We start from the raw sequence: 23,205 nt of genomic DNA, 5'->3' as shown, positions 1-23,205 counted from the left end.
CCATCAACCCTAATTATTGGTCTACAACCGTTTATCCAACCACTATATTACATGCCTCAAAACACACAAACATTCTATGAAATTTTGTTTCACTCGTGGTTTCATCATTGATGGTTTTACAAATAAAAGTACGATTATTCACTGATTGCAATTCTTCCAAATAGTTTCATAACTCAGTGAAGTCTTTCTCGATGTCACATTCAACTTCGGCCAAAACTATTATTTTGGCTTTAGTCATCAAAGAACAACTCACATCAAGATTTAAATTTTTCATACAAAGTTGTTGAAGAGTTTTTGTAGAAATGTATCTTTGGTTTAAAATTTATTGTGAAATTTCATCACAACATACTTTATAGAGCAACATGTTCTTGTTATCATAATATCAACGGTTCTCGGGACGATAATTCTGTACTATTCACTTTTTTTTACTTTTTTGTTTTTTCCTTGCTTGTAAAAAAATACTAAGAACATTATTCTTTGCTGCATTTTACCCTCATTTTGTAAAAGTCTTGTTTAATGCATTCTAAACTAACTCTGCAATCACATGAATAATCTGTTATAACATCTTTTATCATTTGTTTTGATTCAAACACCATGCCTACAATTGCACCCTGAACAGAAGGGTACAATTGCACCCTGAACAGAAGGGTTGAATTTTGAATGAGAAGATTTTCATCTTTTTATTTGGTGAGATATTACGTCATCATTAAGCCTCTCATAATCAGCTTCTTCACTATCACTCCATAAATAACTCATGGGGTCACTTTCATGAAAATATTCAGAAACTTTATCTTCAACTTTTTCATCATCTATATCATATGTATAATCTAACTCAACTTCAACTTCCTGTTTATAAATAGGGTCATCTTCTTCATCTTCATCTTCAACTAAAAACTCACTTTCAACCTCACATTGTTCCTTAAGATTGCATTGAATTGGGACCTATTTGATACTTGTCTCAATTTCAATATCTTCTTCAAAATATCCATCTTTATCATTATAAACCTACACATTTTTTACATATCTATAACTTGTAGAGGTATAGTAAGAAGACTTGATTGAATTCAATCTTTGAGTATAGAATCATCTTTTAATTTAATATAAATATCAACCTCAGCGCACGTCTCAAAGAGCTTCAATAAATGTTGCAAATGTTAATCATTGTTAAAAGCCATTAATTATTGAGTTGGTGGACGATACCAAAACTCCAATTTTTCTTTATCCCTATATTCGAGAGAAACTTGAAAGTTCACTAAATCTCAAAAGTAAAATCAATATAGGGCTTTAATGGGCATGAGATGTTCTTTACCATAGTGTAAAACTCGAAGAAATATACTAAACATTAATAAAAATGTAATATTAATCTAACAAAAGTTATAGGTGCTAATGCAAATAAATTTTAAGAATATATAATTGATCTAGAATTTGAGAGTGTTTTATTAAGAGTAACGTTTATATTCTTACAATGACGCCCTTTAGAACTTTCACCTAAAAAATTCTTTATTTTTCTTAATATGTCGAATTTCCTTGAGTAAGTTTTTTAAACATTTTAATCTAAATGTGCATAATCATACTTATAAAAAATATTGATTATCAATGTTAGCTTTATGTGGAGTACATATTTAAATTCCAAACTCTCTCCTATTTAGATTGTAATTACAGAAAATATGATGCAAAAGATTATCTTGATGAACAATTCAGATAATAAATAAGACATGATTCTTCTATGCTCATAAATAATATGCAATGATATGCATGTCTGAAACAATTCTACTTATATGAAAAAAAACCCACTATAAGATCCATTATCCATTGATATTACAGACATGAAATGCAAACAAAACCTTAATAATATGAAAAAACCCCACTATAAGATCCATTATCCATTGATATTATAGACATGACATGCAAACAAAACCTAAATTATATACAAGAATTTGATAGAACTTACTATAATATCTATTTATAATAGTATTCTTGTTCTTGATTAAAACTAGGTAAAACAAAGGTCATTACGTCCATAAGATATGAAAAAATAACTTACTGTAATACTCATTATCCATTAATATTAGTATTACAGGACATGATATGCAAACGTTGAATAAACGAATGTCATATGAATGACTATATTATGAATGATATTCTAAATGAAAACCATCTACTATTTTATTCTAATCCATACATATGAAAATCATTATCTAAATTTCAGATATATTATTTACTAATGATGAACACAATCAAATAGAATTCAGTGGAGTTCCATATATACTCAAACAAAGAATATAATTTTTGCGGAAATGATTGTCTAAAACAGAGAACAAAATAAATTGTCAAGATTACTTTTGAGATTCTAGATGATATGAACGTTGTAGATTTTAAACCAATGTATAAGGAAACAAATAGAAAAAACATAATCAAAACACTAAATCTAACATATCTCAATCTAAACTTATATCAAACTAAACGTCATTAATGAATGAATAATTTAAACTTAAATTAAACTAAACGTCATTAACGAACGGAGAATTTAAACTTAAATCAAAGAAATCTAAACCTAAATAAACCAAAATCTAAATATCTGAATCGTTGATGGTTTGATAAAGAATATATTGGAGATGAATCAAATAAATAAATGAACGAAGAAAAAAAGAATGGAAGAAGATGAAGATGTCTTGGAGAAGAGAGATAACCTATTGAAATATAATAACGTGTTTGACAAATATAAATTAAATTAAAACATTTTATTACAATATTAATTAAAATAGACAGAACTAATGTCCATTTAGTAAAAAGCTACAAATGGCCAAAAGTTTTATACTCTTGTTTGAACTCCAAATGGTAATATACTTTTGTTTAGAATGTTTAAAATTTAGTGAAAATTTGATTTATTTTATAAGTTTTAAGGTATATTTTATTCTCTATCAATTTTGATTTTGTTTGTGGACGTGAAGAATTAGGTATTAAAGTGGCCCTAGATCATGGAAAACGATTGAAAATGCACGAGAAAGTCGTCTTGTTGGAAAAGATCGGTGACTCGTCTCTCTAATATATTTTATCATGAAAATCTTGTACCTTAATACTTATATTTTATTAATTAAATTTTTGTACTTAATTAGAATTTAAAGATCTAATATGTTTCTTATTTTTTTCAAAAAACATTTAGGATGTGTTTGAATTATAGACGAATTACAATTATTATTTAAATTTCAGTTTCATCCTAATAAAAATTTATGTATAATTCAATTTTTATATTTAAAAAAATATAGAAAATTGTAATTCTTATATTTTAACAAACTTAATCAAATTAATTTGAATATAGATTAGTTATATTTTTAAAATACGCTAAAACTTATAAAAAAAACGTAGCTTAAAAATTAAAAAAATAAATTAAATATTTTGTTTTAAACATTAGATAATGAAAAATAATCAAATAAATTAATTTTTTTTATCTATTAAAATTAACATAGTAATTTTAATATTACTAACCAAAATACAAATAAGAATTAACTCCAAACTACCAAATATTTGACTTATTCTTTTATTTTGAATTAAAATTATTTTGTGCCTAACATGATCCATTAATGTTGTAACTACTTGTACATGGAAATAAAATTATTTGCTCTAAAAAATTATTCTTTTACTTTGATTTAAAATTATTTTGATCCCAACCTTATCTAATACTACATACATGGAAGAAATAATGATATATAGTTCAATTATTTATTACTAAATATTATATAATAAATTTAAAAGAAAAACTTATAAATAAACATTATTAAATCACTAGCACAATTTCATGATTTTTCAAACAAAATTTAGGATTCTATTTGTTTTCAAATTTAGAAAAATAAATTGATAACAATAAAGGTTAATAATTTTCATTTAAAATATTTTAAATAAATTGTAACACTTTTAATAAAAATATGTTTAAAAAGTGGTTGTTTTTGTCTAAAATAAGCATGTCATGCTGATTGTGTAGGTGATATTGTGTCTTATTAGATGCTTAATTATAAAATATTACTAATGCATATTAAAATATTTAAAATTTCGGACTATAAATAAAATTTATTTTAAAATTTGGTATAAAATCGATATTATTTTTTATTTAATTTTTAAAATTTTATCATATAATTTACATAGTGTACTTTCACATATATAATCGATTATCGGAGAAGACGTCAATGTTATTAAACATGCCTGCATCATCTCTTCCTCTTCTAGTAACGAGGTTATTAAACATATCGATAACATGTCTTTGTCTTAAGGCTATGATTTTCTTTCTTATCTAAATAATTTTTATTATTTTTAATATGTATATATATGTCTCATAATTATTTCGTTAATTATAATGAAATTAAATTATCTTTTCAATATTTAAAATTATAACAAACTTAAATTATCGTAACAAAAGCCAAAATAAATTTTGTTAAGATTTAAAAAAGATCTGTTTGAATTTTTTGTTTAAAATGTTAAAAAATATATTGTAAGAAATGACTATCAAGAATAATCTAAAAAATGTAAGGAAATACTTCTCAAACAACTATTAACAACTTTAATCGGTCACTAATATTTATGAATATTTTTTTATCAGATTAAAATTATTTTAGTTCTATATTTAATGTCATTAACTAAGAATAAATTGAATAAATTATTAATATTTTTTTTAACTTAAAAAGTCAAATGCATGTTATTGTTGTCATTTTTAATTTTTTAATTAATTACAAAATAAAATAAAAATATTTTCATTAGTAATTCATTATTTATTATCCTGAATTCTCCAATTCATTATTAAGTTATAATTTATTAAATTTATAAAAGATAAAAATAAAAAATTATCCATTATTTTAAGTAGGCACGCACAAGTTTTATTGTCCACATATATATGTTTTTATTAATATGAACACAAATATTATTTGACTTTATTTTATAATATAATGAAATTTATTTATATAATTTAAATTTCAATAATTATTATAATAAGATTAATATATATATATAATAACATAAATTTTGTTTAATATATATATATATATATATATATATATATATATATATATATATTTTGTGCGGTGCGAGTGTGATTCCAATCTATTCATAATTTTTATTTTTGTTATAATTCATTTATTATAATTTTTAATATGTTACATTACTAAAATTAGATTTTGAGAATTTAATTATAAATAAATTTAAAGTATATATATATAGTAAGAATAATATTTTATAGTTTTAAATATAAACTTTTAAAAAATTTATATATTTAAGTGTTGTATTAAGTAATGATATAATTTGTATCTTGGTCAAGACACCGTGATTATTTGTCTGTCTATGTTATAAAGATAATATGTTTTTTATTTAATCATTATTTTTTATTTATTTTTAGTTCATTTTTTTTTAATATTGTAGACACCCTAATTTTACATTTTATTTAATATTAAAAGATGGATTTATTAAATAAAAATTATATAAATAAAAAAAACTTAAAATGAATATTTATTTTATAATTTATCGTGCTTTGTGTATTTTCATTTTGCAGAAAAAAAAGATCACATTTCCAAATAGAGCCGAACACTTCAGCCATGCGTAAATGTTTGATTCTCTCACCTTAGAGCTGAAAAGATTATTTAAGAGCAGATTTGTGGATAAAAAAGGAAAAGAGGATATAAGAAGACAGGAGAAGGAGAAGAGAAAAGAGGATAATAAATTTGGATAAGGCTCTCTCTCCTTCATCATTATCCATACTCCTCACATTCACTTGTGGCTCCGTACTTGATTGCATATAGGTGCCTTATTCACTTTCGGATGAAACACATAAACAATGAATAACATATGAGTGATCGCTTCACCTTTTCGGATGATACACTCATAAATAATGATAAAGAATACACTCATAAATAATGATAAAGAGTGAGCAGTCATGTTTCTTTCAGAGCTATTTTCAATTGTTTCACTAATGATACGATGAATTTCGAAGTTAGGTACTAGTTCTCTTTGTTTCCTTTAAATTTTCAATGTTTTAAAACCTAAATCTATTATTATAAGTGATCAATTAATAACTAGAAACCTTACTATTTGTTTTATTTATCTATGACTATTATTTGTGAATCCAAGTAAAAAATAGTGTAAATTTGTTTACTAAAATATATTTCATTTCGTCTTCTTATTTTTTTACTATCTCTATTTATGTATATTTTTTGGTATTAATTTAGAGTGGACCTGTGACTGAAATATCTTCAACCAAGATGGTCTCATTGTAGATTCATCACAGGTTATATGACTATTAGCTGTGACTAGAAACCATACTATTTACTTGTATATATGACTATTATTTGTGAACCCAAGTAAAAACGGTTAATAGTTGTTTACTAATATATTTTTCATTTGGTCTTCTTGTTGTTTTACTATATCTATTTATGTATATTTTTTGGTATTAATTTGGAGATGACCTGTAACTGAAATATCACCAACCAAGCTGGTCTTATCGTAGATTCATCACCGTCAAAGTGGTTTTATACTTCGTTTGTGCTTTACATTTTTTGATGATTAAAATTTAGGTCTATCATTATAAGCGGTCCATTAATAACTAGAATCCATACTATTTACTTGTATATATGACTATTATTTGTGAATCCAAGTAAAAAAAATTAATATTTGTTTACTAATATCTATTTCATTTGGTCTTTTTGTTACTTTACTCTCTCTATTTTTAAGAATTAAGTTGGAGATGACCTATGACTTAAATATCTCCAACCAAGCTGGTCTCATCGTAGATCTATCATCGTCAAATGTTGTTTTTAGCTTCGTTTGAGTTTTATATTCAATTTTATTTTGTTATTTATATAAAATATAAATAAATAAATAAATAAAAACAAAAAGGAATCAATATATATATATATATATATAAATATGTATGAGATAATAATCTACTATTATATACATATAATCATATATAATATATAATATATAATTAATAACAACTATAATAATATATATATATATATATATATATATATATATATATTATATTATGTATTTATAATAAATTCAGGGAGGTATAGAATGTGCAACTTACATAAATGAACTTGTCAGTCTTGGGTAAATGTGAACTTGAAAGGAGTGGGTACACTACAACAAAATATACATATAGTGACCAATAATTACCGACGCATATTAAGCGTTGGTAAAAGTCTTAACAAAAAATGGTTTTTGCCAACCTTTAATATTTATGACAACCTTTCCAAATAAAAAAAATAATTAGTACGCGGGTCATAAACTCGGGCGGGTCACTCCTATGAGTTGGTTAAAGAGGTGTATTTCTTAATAACTTTCATTTTTACTTCTCTCTCTAGGATCCTAAATCTCTTCTCATCCTTCTTCTTCCGCGACCTAATCTCCTCTAATTTCTTCTTCTGCTGCGGTCAATCATTTATCAGACTAAGGACGATGATGCTCAAAACAAGATCTTCAGGAAGAAGCCATGGACTAACGACCATCACTACTTCAAGTGTGTCAAGATCTCTGCTCTCGCTCTTATGAAGATGATTGTTCACGCCCTCTCCAGCGGAACCATCGGGAACATGAGCCTTATGAAAGGGAAGACTTACGGAGACACCATCAGAGTCATGGATTTCTTCGCTCTCCCCGTTGAAGGCATAGAGACTAGGGTTAATGCCTAGGAAGACGCTTATGGGGAAATTTGATGAAATGGCCCCCATAACAGGGGTAATTCCAAAAAGGGCCTCCGCCTACTAAAGTTGGCAAAAAGGGCCCTTTTGCCATGCGAAATGTCAGAAATACCCCTTCGGCGCCATTTTTTACGCTCAAAGACGCGAATTACCAATCACGCGATTTAATCTAAATCGCGTGAGTTCATCACCGCGATTTAGAAGAAACGCGTGATTGGTAATTCGCGTTTTTACATGTACGTGAATTACCATCCACGCGTTTCTTCTAAATCGCGGTGATGAACTCACGCGATTTAGATTAAATCGCGTGATTGGTAATTCGCGTTTTTAGTCTTATATATAATTTTCCAGCCCTAATTTTAAACAAAACCTCCCCGATTCTCCCTCCCACTCCGACTGCGGCCGACTTTCCATTCCCACATCCATCAAGATCATCGTTCATCAACATCAGCGTTCCTCAACATCATTGTTCCTCAACATCCTCGTTCCTCAACATCATCGGGATCCTTCCAACATCATCGTTCTTCAACATCATCAGGTCAGGTTAGGGCTTAAGGTTTAGACTTAGGTTTTGATGTATATTTACCGTTTATATTCATGTATATGGATGTATTTAGGGTTAAAGGTTTGTTTTTGATGTATATTATGCCGTTTCCTATGTATATCGAAGTATTTGGGTTTAGGGTTAGGTTTCGATGTATATTATACCGTTTATATTCATGGATATTGGTGTATTTAGGGTTAAAGGTTTGTTTTTGATGTATATTATGCCGTTTCCTATGTATATCGAAGTATTTGGGTTTAGGGTTTAGTTTCGATGTATATTCTGCCATTTATATGGCAGTATTTAGGTTTAGGGTTTGGTTTTGATGTATATTATGCCGTTTATAATGGATATTGATGTATTTAGGTTAGGTTTAGGGTTAGGTTTCGATGTATATTTTTCCTTTTATATTGATAGATATTATAGTATTTATGTTTAGGGTTAGGTTTCGATGTATATTCTGCCATTTATATTCATGGATATTGTTGTATATTATGTCGTTTCATATATACTGATTGATTGTTGGTTTTCCTACCTATATATACTGATTGATTGTTGATTTTCAATTACATGAATATTGTATGGTTAGCTATTGATGTATATTCTACTGTTTGTAATGATGGATATTGTAATATGTAGATCAGGAGCTGCCGTTGTGGTTTTCTCAGTTCGTTCAACAAAATGGTATGTAATAAAATGGTTGTTAATAAAATGGTTTTCTCAGTTCGTTCAACTCCTTTTTTTTATAATATGCAGGCAAAAAACACTGTTATGACCTTATGTCCCAATCAATTATCACCTGAAAATAATGTATGTTCTATTCTCTCTACTATGTCCATATTAACTAGTTTTGTATGTAATAACCATTATATTATTGTTTTACACAGTTGTTGATAGTTGAATTTGCTCGCACTTTTGGTGCAAGGGTGTCTCCGAAGTGGAGAGAAGATGTAACCCATGTTATTGCTTACACTGATCCCAATGGTGCATGCGGCCGAACTCAAAAAGTATTGAAGGCAATTCTGAACGGGAAATGGGTCCTTACTATTGATTGTGAGTCTCTGTTAACACGATTATTTTCATACATATGTCTGTTACATTAGTTTAAAAATTGTTTTGTTTAGGGATAAAATCATCATTGAAAACCGAAAACTGTGTTGATGAGGAACCTTATGAGGTTAAACATGATAATCATGGAGCCCAAGGTGGTCCTAGAAAAGGCAGACTTCTGTTGTTGAATAATGTGAGTTTGGTCTTATTCCTCCTATCTGTACTTTTTCTTATTTTGCATAATAACTGAAATTATCTTCTTTGTTGGTTTTTCAGCGTTCGAAACTGTTCGACGGTTACATTTTTATATTTGTAGGGAATTTCAACACACTTTACAAACAGGATCTCATTGAGTTAATAGTTGCTGGAGGTGGTAGTATTAAAGAATCGGATAATCCAGATTATCCATTTGCTGAGCCAAGGGATGCGAAAACTATAATAGTATACTTCGAGATAGACAGCAGGTATCGAACAATTGAAAAGGATTTTGATGTTCTCCCCGACAATTGGCTTTTTGAGACAGCGGCTGCTTTGTCATGCATATTGGATGAACATGTTGTTCCTCATACAAAGTTGCTTCAATCTGTTGCTGCTTGTGATTTGCAGCATTTGCTTACTTAATTTGGAGTTGTTTAGACTTATTGTTCTTCTTCTATTTATGGGTTATTTATGATATTTATGGTTTATAACAATACTTAATTTGGATATTTATGATTTATGGTGGTTTATATTACTGAATATTCTTCTATTTATGGTTTATTACTTATGTTAACAATATCATAACTTATCCTCATAACTCACGCGTATTGTGTATAATCAAACAACAAGGAACAAGGAACAATGTTGTTATTCGCCACATAACTCAAACAACAAGGAACAATGTTGTTATTCACGCACATTCGCCACATAACTAAAACAACAAGGAACAAGGAACAATGCTGCTATTCACGTGTTTCATCTAAAACGCGTGAATAAACTCACGCGTTTTAGATGAAACGCGTGAATGCATTTCACATTAAAACGCGTGAGTTTATTCACGCGTTTTAGATGAAACACGTGAATAACAATTCACGTCTTTCATCGTATATATTATTTTTGTGCCCTAATTTATAACAAAACCACGAATCCTTAATTTCCCCTTCTCTCTTCTCTCGCTTTCGCCACTCCGACTCGACCCTCCCCTGAAGAACTCGACCACGAGCAGCAGCAGCGGACGACTACGACGACACCACGATACCCTGAAGAACTCGACCACGACACCACGATACCCTGAAGAACTCGACCAGCAGCAGCTTACCCACTACTCTTCGTTCTCAAAATGGGTATGTTTATTTAATATTTAAAATGCAATTCAAATAAAGTAAGGGTAATTTGTGGATGATTGAAATGATTTGGGTATTAGCTTTGTTTTAGTTCTTAGAAAGTCTTATTGAGTTATTGTCTTGGAATTGTCTAGTATTAAGGTTTAGGGTTTGCATGCTGGCATAGTGTAGCTGATTTCACTCAATACTATCTTGTTATTCTAGTATTGAGGTAGAGTTTACTGGTATGTTTCGTGGAGATACAATGTTCCAAGAATTAACCACAAGTTTGCTTCAATGGACCTATTGGATAGGGAGCTCTTATCCCATTAGATTCATTGAAGCAAACTTATGGTAAAAAGTTGCGGCATTGGATTTCCTGAAACTCTACGAGCAAACTCTCCTCGGTTATGGTAATGTTGTTGAACTTTTTTCAATTCTTGTGATGTTGTTGAACTGTTTTCAATTCTTGTGATGTTGTTGAACTGTTTTCAATTGCAGCTCAAGTACCTGTACTTCTTTACTTTGATGGAGAGTGGAAAACTACGGATGATCTTACTCATTTTTCTGCAAAGTCAAACAGCGGTATGATTGTTCCCCAAAATTCTACTTATGCCCAATTAGTTGATCAAATTTATTCTGCTACCGATGTTGACAAATCTAGATATGATTTATTGCTTCAAGCCAAGTATAATGCTCCTGGCATGATTGCCAAATTTTCTTATATAACTGATATAAAAAAAGATGTGGATGTGGAGTTCTTTTTACATGAAGCAGTTTCAGTCCACAACGGCACTCCATTGTGTGTATCCTTAGTAGAGAAGTCACTACCAACTCAAGAAAGTGTAGCGGTTCCAGAAATTGATGACCCCGACGTCTTCCCGATGCAGCGTGAGGTTTTCTTTGAAAATGATATTGAGGATGAACATTTGCGTCTGAATGTGGGGGATGATGCTGATGATGATTGGGTTCCTATTACCCAACCTAGTAGTTCTGATTGGGTTCCTAGTACCAATCCAAATCCAAGCGGTTCTTGGGTTCCTAGTACACAACAAAACAATGTTGTTGTTCGTACTCAACCAAGCTGCAGTGAATGGGTTGCTAGTAACATACCAAGTAGTGAAAATCCTTTACATGAGGCAGTAAGTACCGGAATCGGATTGGAAGTCGGTTCTTTGTTTGAGAATAAAAAAGAACTTCAGCTGAGGTTATATAAATATGCCATGACTAATCATTTTGAATTCAAAGTGGTGAAGTCAAAAAAAGAACTTTGGGTTGTGAAATGTTTGGATAAGAATTGCAAGTGGAGATTGCGTGCTGTCAGAGTAAATTCCTCGGAAATGTTTGAGATTCGTAAATTCGTAAAAGATCATACCTGTTCAATTGTGACGAGGCAAGAGAATCAAAGGCCAGCACCAGCATGGGTGTTTGGCGAATTCATGAAGAGAAAGTACATGGACCATCACCATGACCACATGCCTAAGAAAATAATGAAAGACATACAGACTACTTATGGAATAAAGTTGTCTTATAATAAGGCTTGGCGGTCTAGAGAAAAGGCTCTAATGGCGGTGCGAGGAACTGTAGAAGATTCTTACGGTAAATTGCCATCATACCTGTACATGTTGGAGAAGAACAATCCGGGTACCATAACAGACATCCAGACGGATGAGCACGGTCATTTCAGGTATATGTTCATGTCCTTAGGCTGCTCAATTAGGGGTTTCAAAAACTGTTGTCGTCCAGTATTGTGCGTCGATGCCAGTTTTCTTAAGCACAAGGTTGGAGGTCAGCTATTGGTGGCGATAGCATTAGATGCGAATGAACAACTCTATCCTGTTGCATTCGGCGTTGTTGATTCTGAAAATAACAACTCCTGGACTTATTTCATGCAAAAACTTAGAGATGCAATTGGATTGGTTGATGATCTCGTGTTTGTATCTGATAGACACCCAAGCATCGCCAATGCCTTGTGTGCTGTTTTTCCAGAAGCTGACCACGGTGCGTGCACATATCACATCAAGATGAATATTATGGCCAAATTCAAAACCGATCACTGCCACGCCGAGTTTGGTTTGGCTTCTCAAGCATACACAATCTTGAAGTTTAATCAGCATTTTGACAAGATCAATGCTAAGGACCCTCGTATTGCTATGTATTTGGCAGATATTGGGTTTGAGAGATGGAGTCGTGCATTTTTCCCGGGTAAACGATACAATCAAATGACAAGCAATTACGCTGAGAGCTTCAATAGTCAAAGTAGGGAAGCTAGAAAGTATCCCATATCAATCTTAGCTGATTATTTAAGATTCACATTACAAGATTGGTTTAACAGTCGAAGAGAAAAAGCTTCCAATCACAATGAACGTTTATCTTCTTATTATGAAAAGTTCTTACGTGATCAAGCTGAGAAGGCCAGATTATATAACGTTCATCCACTTAACCGTTTCGAGTTTTATGTCCATGACGGTGAATCTGATTATAAAGTTGACTTGAGAGGAATGAGTTGTAGTTGTAGGGTATTTGATGTATCTGGTCTTCCTTGCACTCATGCCCTGGCTGCTTCTCGTACCCATAGATTGGATGCCTATGAGTTCTGCTCAAGGTTTACTTTAGATTATTTGCTATTGAATTGTTCTAACTTTATTTCTCACATGTTCAATTGTTATCTTTCAGGTATTACTCAAGTGAAATGTGGGTCAATGCTTATGCGGAAACAATATATCCAGTTTGTCATGAAGAGTATTGGGATATTCCAGAACATATCAAGCAACGAGTGTGCCTTAAACCACCTGTTAAGGTTAAGAAAGGGCGACCTCAAACAAAGCGTAGGTCATCCCAAGGTGAAATTCGTAAGGTGCCGAGAAGATGTAGCTCATGTGGTGGTCAGGGTCACAACAGGGCAACATGCAAATCAGTAATGCCTGCACCCTCTACTGCAAGAGCTGCAAGAGCATCATCATCTCAGCCGCCATCATCTCAGCCACAAACATGAATATTGTCTGTGCAATTTTGAATATTGTATACTGATTATTGTTGTTGGTTTTCGAATATTGTATGCTGATTGATTGTTGTTGGTTTTCGAATATTGTATGCTGATTGATTGTTGTTGGTTTTCGAATATTGTATGCTGATTGAAAGTTGTATACAGATATTTCCATACAGGTTGGCCATACAGTGAGTGACTCATATTGTAATATAATTCACGTGTATTACAATATAATTCACGTGTATTACAATATAATTCACGTGTATTGTAATATTACAATACGCGTGAGTCATATTGAAATACACGTGAGTTATGAATCACGCGTATTACAATACACGTGAATTATATTACAACCACGTGAATTATATAAACACGTGAATTAGCATTGTGCAATATATATGATACCTATTACAACATCACGCGTATTACAATACACGTGAATTATATTACAACCACGTGAATTATATAAACACGTGAATTAGCATTGTGCAATATATATGATACCTATTACAACATTCATGTCTGAAATAATTCAGTGTTTACAAAACAATATACAATAATAATTCAGTGTTTACAAAACATGTTACAACAATAATTCAGTGTTTACAAAACAATATACAACAATAATTCAGTGTTTACAACTTCATGGCTCTAAAATCTGGTGGTACAACCTGACTGCCCACTTTTCTCTATATAATTGCATATTCTTTGATATGCAATTTTCTAGACCAAGTTTAGCAGTCAGGTACTCTAAATACATTAATACAAAAACGCCACAGTCCCCACTCCATTCTGCTTTTCGTACTTCAGGGTGTGGGATTCTCTGAAATCTAAAAGTTTCATTTATCATGTTAGGATACCTGGCCATTTCAACTTCAGACATTGCTTTATGAAGGAAGGGCGGCAACATCTCACAAATGGCTTTCATGTATTTTCCTAATTCTTCATCATTGAAAATTGTCTGATCGCAATCATAAACATCAATTCTCCATTCTTGCAATCGAATAACACACAGTACCCAGTGTAAGTTGTTGAGGTTGAGGGGGAAGTAAATAACATCAACACTGCTCCAACCGGGCATATGTTTATCTTCTCTACCCTAGTGGTAGTGGTAAATGACTTCAGAGAAAGTATGGCCAGCTGGTTTTTCTGGATCAAACGAGTCAGCAACAAAATCGTCATAGTATGAAGTAATCAAAGGGCCAAACTGGCAATCTAAGATGGTGAAATCCGCCGGGTACGACTTAGGGTAGGCGAATGCTCTTGCTCTTAGCAGACAAATTGCTGCATTCATCTCCACATCAGTTAGCCACTTATTTAACCTCAGAATTGTAGTGAAGAACTTAAGGTCTCCAAGGCCATCAGAGAGTTGAACATTTTTAAATTTAGCCCCTTTCGCAAATTCTTTCTTGAACTCTTTCCTCAGTTGCTCATTACAAGTCGACATAGGATCGAGAACAATCGTCTTCTTTCTTGGACGAGGGACGATGTAGGGACTAAGTAAAGCTTTCGACGCCGTCCTCTTTCTCTTAAATAGGATGTGGGATGCATCTTCCAGTACCACCACATCCTCATCTATCCGCTTGTCCTCCTTCTTCTCTTCCTTCTTCTGCACAACGAAATGATCGTCCACCTTCTTCTGCACCACCCTCCTACCCCTCTGCACCCCCTTCCGACCCCTCTGCACCCCCTTCCTACCCCTCTGCACCCCCTTCCGACCCCTCTGCACGACGAAATCATCGTCCACCTACAAAGAAATCATTGAATTAGGCAACAAAATCCCTTCAATTAGTCCAAATGCAAGAATTGCATACCTCATCTTCATCTTCCTCCACCCTCTGCACCGCCTTCCTACCCCTCTACACCCCCTTCCTACGCCTCTGCACAACGAAATCATCGTCCACCTACAAAGAAATCATTGAATTAGACAACAAAAGCCCTTCAATTATTCCAAATTTAAGAATTGCATACCTCATCTTCATTATCCTCCACCTTCTCTTCCACCTTCTCTTCCACCTGCTCTTCCACCTTCTCTTCAACCTTCTCTTCAACCTCATCTTCCACCTTCTCTTCCACCTTCTCTTCAACCTCATCTTCCACCTCCTCCTCCACCTGCTCCTCCACCTGCTCCTCCACCTGCTCCTCCACCTGCTCTTCCACCTGCTCCTCCACCTGCTCCTCCACCTTCTCCTCCAAATTCCCAACATTCTCCATTTCCAACAAAGGGCCATCCTACAAAAACCAGAAAAGCCCTTCAATTAGTCCAAATGCAAGAAATAGGTAAAGTGCGCGAATTGCACCAAATGCAAGAAATGCATACCTCAGTATTCAATTCACCATCTAGAACTGTCTTCTCCATTTCCAACAAAGGGCCATCCTACAAAAACGAGAAAATGACTTCAATTAGTCCAAATGCAAGAAATAGGCAAAGTGCGCGAATTGCACCAAATGCAAGAAATGCATACCTCAGTATTCAATTCACCATCTTGAACTGTCTTCTCCATTTCCAACAAAGGGCCATCCTACAAAAACCAGAAAATGACTTCAATTAGTCCAAATGCAAGAAATAGGCAAAGTGCGCGAATTGCACCAAATGCAAGAAATGCATACCTCAGTATTGTTTTCCCCATCTTGAACTGTCTTCTCCATTTCCAACAAAAGCCCATCCTACAAAAACCAGAAAAGCCCTTCAATTAGTCCAAAAGCAAGAAATAGGCAAAGTGCGCGAATTGCACCAAATGCAAGAAATGCATACCTCAGTATTGTTTTCCCCATCTTGAACTGTCTTCTCCATTTCCAACAAAAGCCCATCCCACAAAAACCAGAAAAGCCCTTCAATTAGTCCAAAAGCAAGAAATAGGCAAAGTGCGCGAATTGCACCAAATGCAAGAAATGCATACCTCAGTATTGTTTTCCCCATCTTGAACTGTCTTCTCCATTTCCAAATTCCCAACATTCTCCATTTCCTACAAAAACCAGAAAAGCCCTTCAATTAGTCCAAAAGCAAGAAATAGGCAAAGTGCGCGAATTGCACCAAATGCAAGAAATGCATACCTCGAAATTTTTTTCCCCATCTTCAACTGTCTGCTCTTCATTTTCATTGTCCTCTCCAACAGTGGTTTTCTCCAAGAGCCCAACAATGTCTTTCTCCTGTCCATCCTACAATAAACAGAAAAGCCCTTCAATTAGTCCAAATGCAAGAATTAGGAAAAGTGCGCGAATTGCACCAAATGCAAGAAATGCATACCTCAGTATTTTTAACACCATCTTCAACTGTCTTCTCTTCATTTTCACTGTCCTCCTCAACATTGTTTTTCTCCACAAGCCCAACATTGTCTTCCTCCTGTCCATCCTACAATAAACAGAAAAGGCTATAAGTCGAAATGCAAGAAATGCACCAATTATCCAAATGCAAGGAAATGCAAGAAATACATACCTCAACTTCATTATCCTCCACAAGCCCAACATTGTCTTTCTCCAAAATCAGCACATCATTGTCTTCCTCCTGTCCATCCTACAATAAACAGAAAAGCCTTCAATTAGTCGAAATGCAAGAAATGCACCAATTATCCAAATTCAAGGAAATGCAAGAAATACATACCTCAACTTCATTCTCCTCCACAAGCACAGCATTGTCTTTCTCCAAAATCAGCACATCATTGTCCTCAGTGTTCACCTCAAAATCCCCCTCGTCCTTTTCTTCATCATTCTCCTTCTTTTTCTCCCCTTGCTGTAGTTGCTCTAACATCCGTTTAATGAGAATTATGTCATCTCTCATTTCGGTTTTGATGAGACTTATTTCATTTCTCATTTCAGTTTTGAAGAGAGTTATTTCGTTTCTCATTACAGTTTTGAATTCATTTAGCTCCTTCGAAAGTTGATCCAATCTACATCTATCGTGGGGAGTTGTTGCTGTTGGAGTTAGGGGAGAGGATTCTTCGTCTTCGTCTTCGTCTTCTTCTTCTTCTTTGTCTTTTCTACTCGTGGCGCTCTCGACAGAATAAGAGCTGCTGGTGCTGGTGCTGGTGCTGGTGCTGGGGGTAGGGTTGCGGGTTCTTCTTCTTGTGGAAGGTTTGGCTTTGGCTGGAGTAATTTGTCTTTTCTTCCTCATGACAGTTTTTTTATGAGGAACTCCATCGTCAATATCTCCAAATTTCCTCTTTCTGCAGTCAAGATCAAAAAAGACATCATAAACATTACCTCCCATATCTTCAAAGTCATCCCCAGCATATAAGATCTTCTCTTCTTCAGACAATTCCATTTTCTTAACAATCGTGCCTTGCAGGGCAGTGTGAAGATCAGAGGCAGTGCTCTTCCTCTTTGATTTGTACTGTATTATCCTTGGGCAGACAGGCTCTTCCGTTTGAAGCGTCGTTTTAATTGCAAGATTGGGGACAAACGTTTGGATCACCTCATAAGTCCACACTTGTAAGGCTAGTGCGAACCCATATACGGTATAAGAAACATCGACATCTTTGTCTTTGTCTTTGTTCTTCTTCCCCGAGGCGGCATCCTTCTTCTGCAGATACAGCTTCCTGTAGCGATCAAGGTCTTTGGTCAAACCCTTCATGGTTGCTCTAAAGGCCACCTTTCCCCATGGAAAATTGAGGAAGGTGTCGATGTCATCGACCATGCTGAAGAGTTTCATATTTATTATCCTCCTCGGGTCAAGGGCAAAGAGATAATGGGAAACAAGGTATACCAGCCCCAATTTCCATGCATCTTCCCTATCAGAGCAGGACAGGAATTTTGAATGAAGGTCTCCTATTCTAATAAGTGGAATACGTTTAAAATATTTAAGAACCAAAGTTGGAGATTCTTCAACCTGGTTGAAAATTGTTTGCTCCGTAGGGAATCTCCCAAAATTGAGACCTGTAACCAATGCAAACTCCCTCATCCCGAAGCACAGCTCTTCTCCATTCACAAGGAACTTCATCTCCATAGAATTTGAGCTGGACTTCCTGAGGAGCATGTGGTGTATAATCATTCCTGAGAAACGCAGTAACGGGTGCCCTTTGATTAAGAATCTGAATTGGGTTTCCTCTACCCTTTCAGTTAGATTCATCTTGGCAAACTTGGCAGCAATATTTCCCATATTGGTTTTCCAGGATACCCTCCCAGCAAACTCGGGTATTGTAGTGGACTCCATCTACAAAACAAGGAAGAAGATGGGAATAAGCAAATCGAATTAACCATTGAGAAATGCTTGCAAATTTCTTAATAGATTAAGGTGCAGTAAAGGTGCAGTAATACATTAAGGTGCAGTAATGGACAGTTCTAAAGACATTAAGCATATGATGTGTCATTTCTTAGATCAACAACTCATCCTGTCTCATTGGCATTCTATTAAACGTAAAGCAGTAAAGCAGAATAAGAACAGACGAAAATGAAGCAGTAAAGCAACAAAACAGATAAACCCTAAGCCTACACAGTCAAAGAAAACACAGAAATACTATTTCTTCACAAGAACATAACAAACACGGAAATGCCATTTCTTAAACGAGAAATGAATGAATAAGCGTGAAATGCATGCATGCAGAATAAGAACATTCATACAATACTCGTCATATACACACTAAAAGCATTTACACACATCAACGAAACGAGAACCAAACCCTAAACCCTAAATACATCAATATAAATCAATATAGACGGCATAATACACTTCTAAACCCTAAACCCTAACACTGAAAGCCCTAAACTTACCGGAATATGTCGAATAGACGGCGGAAAAAGACGATGTTGTCGAATAGAGTGGAAAGTCGATGACGTTGAACGAGGAACGATGTTGAGTGAACGATGATCTTGATCGATGTTGAAGGAAGTCGGCAGTTGAGAAGACGTGGTTTTGGAAGTCGGAGTGGGAGGGAGAATCGGGGTGGTTTTGTTTTAAATTAGGGCCGAAAAATTATATATACGACTAAAGACGCGATTTACCATGCACGCGATTTAATCTGAATCGCGTGAGTTCATCACCGCGATTTAGATGAAACGCGTGGCTGGTAATTCACGTACATGTAAAAACGCGAATTACCAATCACGCGTTTCTTCTAAATCGCGGTGACGAACTCACGCGATTTAGATTAAATCGCGTGATTGATAATTCGCGTCTTTGAGCGTAAAAAATGGCGCCGGAGGGGTATTTCCGACATTTCGCAGGGCAAAAGGGCCCTTTTTGCCAACTTTAGTAGGCGGGGGCCCTTTTTGGAATTTCCCCTGTTATGGGGGCCATTTCATCAAATTTCCCCGCTTATGAGTACATGGTCAAATATTCTAAGACAAATAAGAAGGTTTTATTTTATTTTATTTCAGCATTGAAATTAGATTACAATGAGTAAAAACCAGAAGGTGTAGATAGTGGTGATTCCAATCTCATAACTAATGTTAGAAGAAAATCATAGTCTTTATGGTAGTTGAAAATATATTGAAGAAAACTGATGAGATTCTCTTTAGTGTTGTTATGCTCTAAACCAAGAATATCTTCAGCTCTGCCTTGTCCTCATTAAGAGATGAGATCAGTTAAATCATTGAGTTGAATCACAATAACATGCTTGTTCTTGTAAGCTTATTCTGTTTGCTAACACTAGTTTCAGATGAATCACATTTTGGAAACTCTAGTATCTGAACTGATTTGACAATAACTTTCTATTAGATCCAAATATTTATTAGATGAAAAACCGCTAGCTGGTTTCTAAATGTCTTGTACTAAGTTCAGTTTCCAAAAAATCTGACACAGAAAGTATTTTTTCAAATGAAGCCAATAATTGTATTTTAGTAACTTGTAGATTTTCAAATTCACCTTTCCTTGTATATGGGGTATAGACAATTTGGATGAAGTGTGGATAACTTTCATAGATTTTGAACACACATTTTCTACTTGACATTCATGTCTATGAGGTTTTTTCTTATAATTGGTTCTCTAAACGTAGTTGGGTGGTACCATTCACACCCTGGTTATGGTTGTTGTCTTTCTGGTATCTATTTTTCAATGTAGATGTTGAACCCACAATATCAGGAGCCATTTCTGGTTGTAGTGATTAATCCAACTAGGACAGTTTCAGTTGGAAAAGTTGAGATAGGGAAATTTAGAACATATCCAGATGGTTATAAGCCAATTGATGATCCTGTTTCAGAATATCAAATCATCCCCTTGAACAAGATCGAAGACTTTGGCGTACACTGCAAACAGGTTATATTATGATTGTTTTCAAATTCGGTTAGATTAAAGATCTTTGATGCATGCATGTATGTATGTTTCAGAATATCTTACTGAGTTTGTTTCTTGATATGCACTGGATATAATATATTTCAAATCATCACTTGACTGTCACATCTTGGATATGTTATGGACTAAGTACTGGGTGAACACACTCTCCTCGTCGCCTTTGCTGGAAAATGGACACTATTTAGCTGGACAAATGTCTGATTTGGGTATGTCCTCCTTTTCATATTCTAATCATTGGTGATGTATGTTGTAAGCTCTAAATGGTAATTAATTAACTTTTCTATTATATATTATCATGCAGTTGAAAAGCTAGAGCAAACTGAAAATCAGTTGTCACATTCACGATTTGGGCCTCTTATAACTGTTTCTTCTTCAAGAAAGAAAGAGTTTAGTGGATACATATATATTATATGCTTTCTCTTTACAGATGATACTTGTTTGATGGTCTGATATTTGATCTGATTTTGTTGAATTGCAGGACGAAAATGAACTTGCGAAAATAATCAGGACAGTGCAAAGATAATTGTTGAGCAAATTCACGGATTAATGTCACGGGTGGGTCTTTCTTCTCTTTCTAACTATTTTGTGATTTTGGATTTTCTAATTATACATAATAATCATATTATCTTTGATCAGGTTATAAAGGACATACTATTCAATTCAGTTAGCCTGCTCAGTAGTAGACACAGTTGCTATGAACATTCTTCTGGTCCTGAACCTATGGTTGAATAATCAAAATCTTCAATGGATCACCAACTCTGTTTCTGACATATATTTTGCTCTCTTTAAACCCCTAAACCTTGACATTTTTTTTCTCTCTATGAATTGAAGAAAGCTAAGGATATTCAGCGGCTTATTCTTCAATGGTTTACTTTGCCAATTTCTTTTGCTAATGTATGTTTGATACAATCTGATTCTGATATAGTGAAGAGAATAGAGAATTGTAGAAATTTAAGAGGGAGAATTATATAGAGGATATTATTGCTTGTTTTTCCGATCCATTAATGAGAATAGAACAGAATAATATTGAATAGAAGATTTCTAAGACAATGTCGGGTATACAGGTTCTTACACTTGGCTACAATGTCGACCGTAAGTACCTCCCAAAACAATGTTTAAAATGTGCAAACAACTTTTAACTTTGATCAAATATGACACAATAATTACAGTTGACCTTCTAAGACAGGTTTTTAACTCTCATTCTATTTCATTCATTCATTTTATATATTTTAAAAGGTACTGTTGTCATTCATCAATGCATTGTGATTTTAGTTGGAATTATGGGATTGATTTGAGTTGTAATATTTTTTGATTGACAAGGGAGTTGTCGAGACATCTTTCACTTTATGCGAAATTGAATCTACTTATATGTATTCTTCTAAATTTTTTATGACTTTTTTGTTTTGATTATTGCAATATTTTTTATTGGTAGTATATTGTTAGAACGCTAAGTAAAAATGTTTTCCTCTGTAATGGATTAGGATAGTAATTCTGCAAGGACCGTTAATTAATCCTTACAAAATAATTAATCCTTTTATGAAGCGTTACATCATATCATGTCATGGTGTTTCACTCGGAGACATTGGGTAAAAGCCTATATAATGAATAGTTGTAGTTCTCTTGATTTATAAAATTAATTATTACAAAAGCCTTCATATGAAGCATTTTAATGTTTAAACAACAAGGTGGCTATGTCAAAATTCGCGCCAATCTTTCTTATTCCCAACTACAACAAGTGTTTAAGTATGTGGTAATATGTTTGTTAGGATCTAGATCGCCGCTGGAGGACCGGGGGTTGGACCGGTCAACGGTTCGCACTCGAAGGGTGGTGATTAATCTGGTTAGAGATTAACACCGGGGTTTCAATACTACACAACCTGTCACAAACCCTTGAACTAGGTTCAAGCGCGGAAGAGGTTTGCTTTCAGGTTGAAGCGGCACGCTTGTATGATAGGCAGAATCAGTATTGTATAGTGGAGATTTGAAGTTTGATGGATCGGCTTTGGTAACCTGGAAGTTCGGTATGGTTAGGATTAAGTAGGTTATAGTGGTATAAGTCGGTCTAGTGATGAAACCGGCAGACAGTAAATAACAAGACAGGTTTTATGGATGTTCGGAGATAAAGCTCCTATGTCACCCCTTCCTCTCGAAACCGCGAGAAGGATATTCACTAAGGAATACAAATACAATCCGATCGAGACTTATTTCCTGCTCGATAACACCCGTACAATTTACACCGAAATTGTAATCACACTTAAGCTCTCAATCTTGTAGAGAGATAAACACACTTAATTTATCTTATCTTGTGTCCACATTTACTCCTCTTCAGCTGCTCCTTTTATAGGTGAAATATGCCAACGGTCATATTTCACTTCCTTGAATCTGATTGGCTGAGCAGAGGTTCAGTGATTCAG

The 23,205-nt window shown here is 33.7% G+C and overlaps 1 pseudogene; it reads left to right on the top strand.

Annotated features, from left to right (window-relative positions):
- The first annotated feature begins 2,799 nt into the window (after positions 1–2,799).
- On the top strand, positions 2,800–21,523 carry LOC124909623 (annotated as a pseudogene).
- The last annotated feature ends 1,682 nt before the right edge of the window (positions 21,524–23,205 follow it).

Source organism: Impatiens glandulifera, chromosome 7 (assembly GCF_907164915.1).
Source record: "Impatiens glandulifera chromosome 7, dImpGla2.1, whole genome shotgun sequence".
Taxonomy (NCBI): Eukaryota; Viridiplantae; Streptophyta; class Magnoliopsida; order Ericales; family Balsaminaceae; genus Impatiens; species Impatiens glandulifera.
The sequence above is the reverse complement of the archived record's forward strand: the minus strand, read 5'-3'. Positions and strand labels throughout refer to the sequence as shown.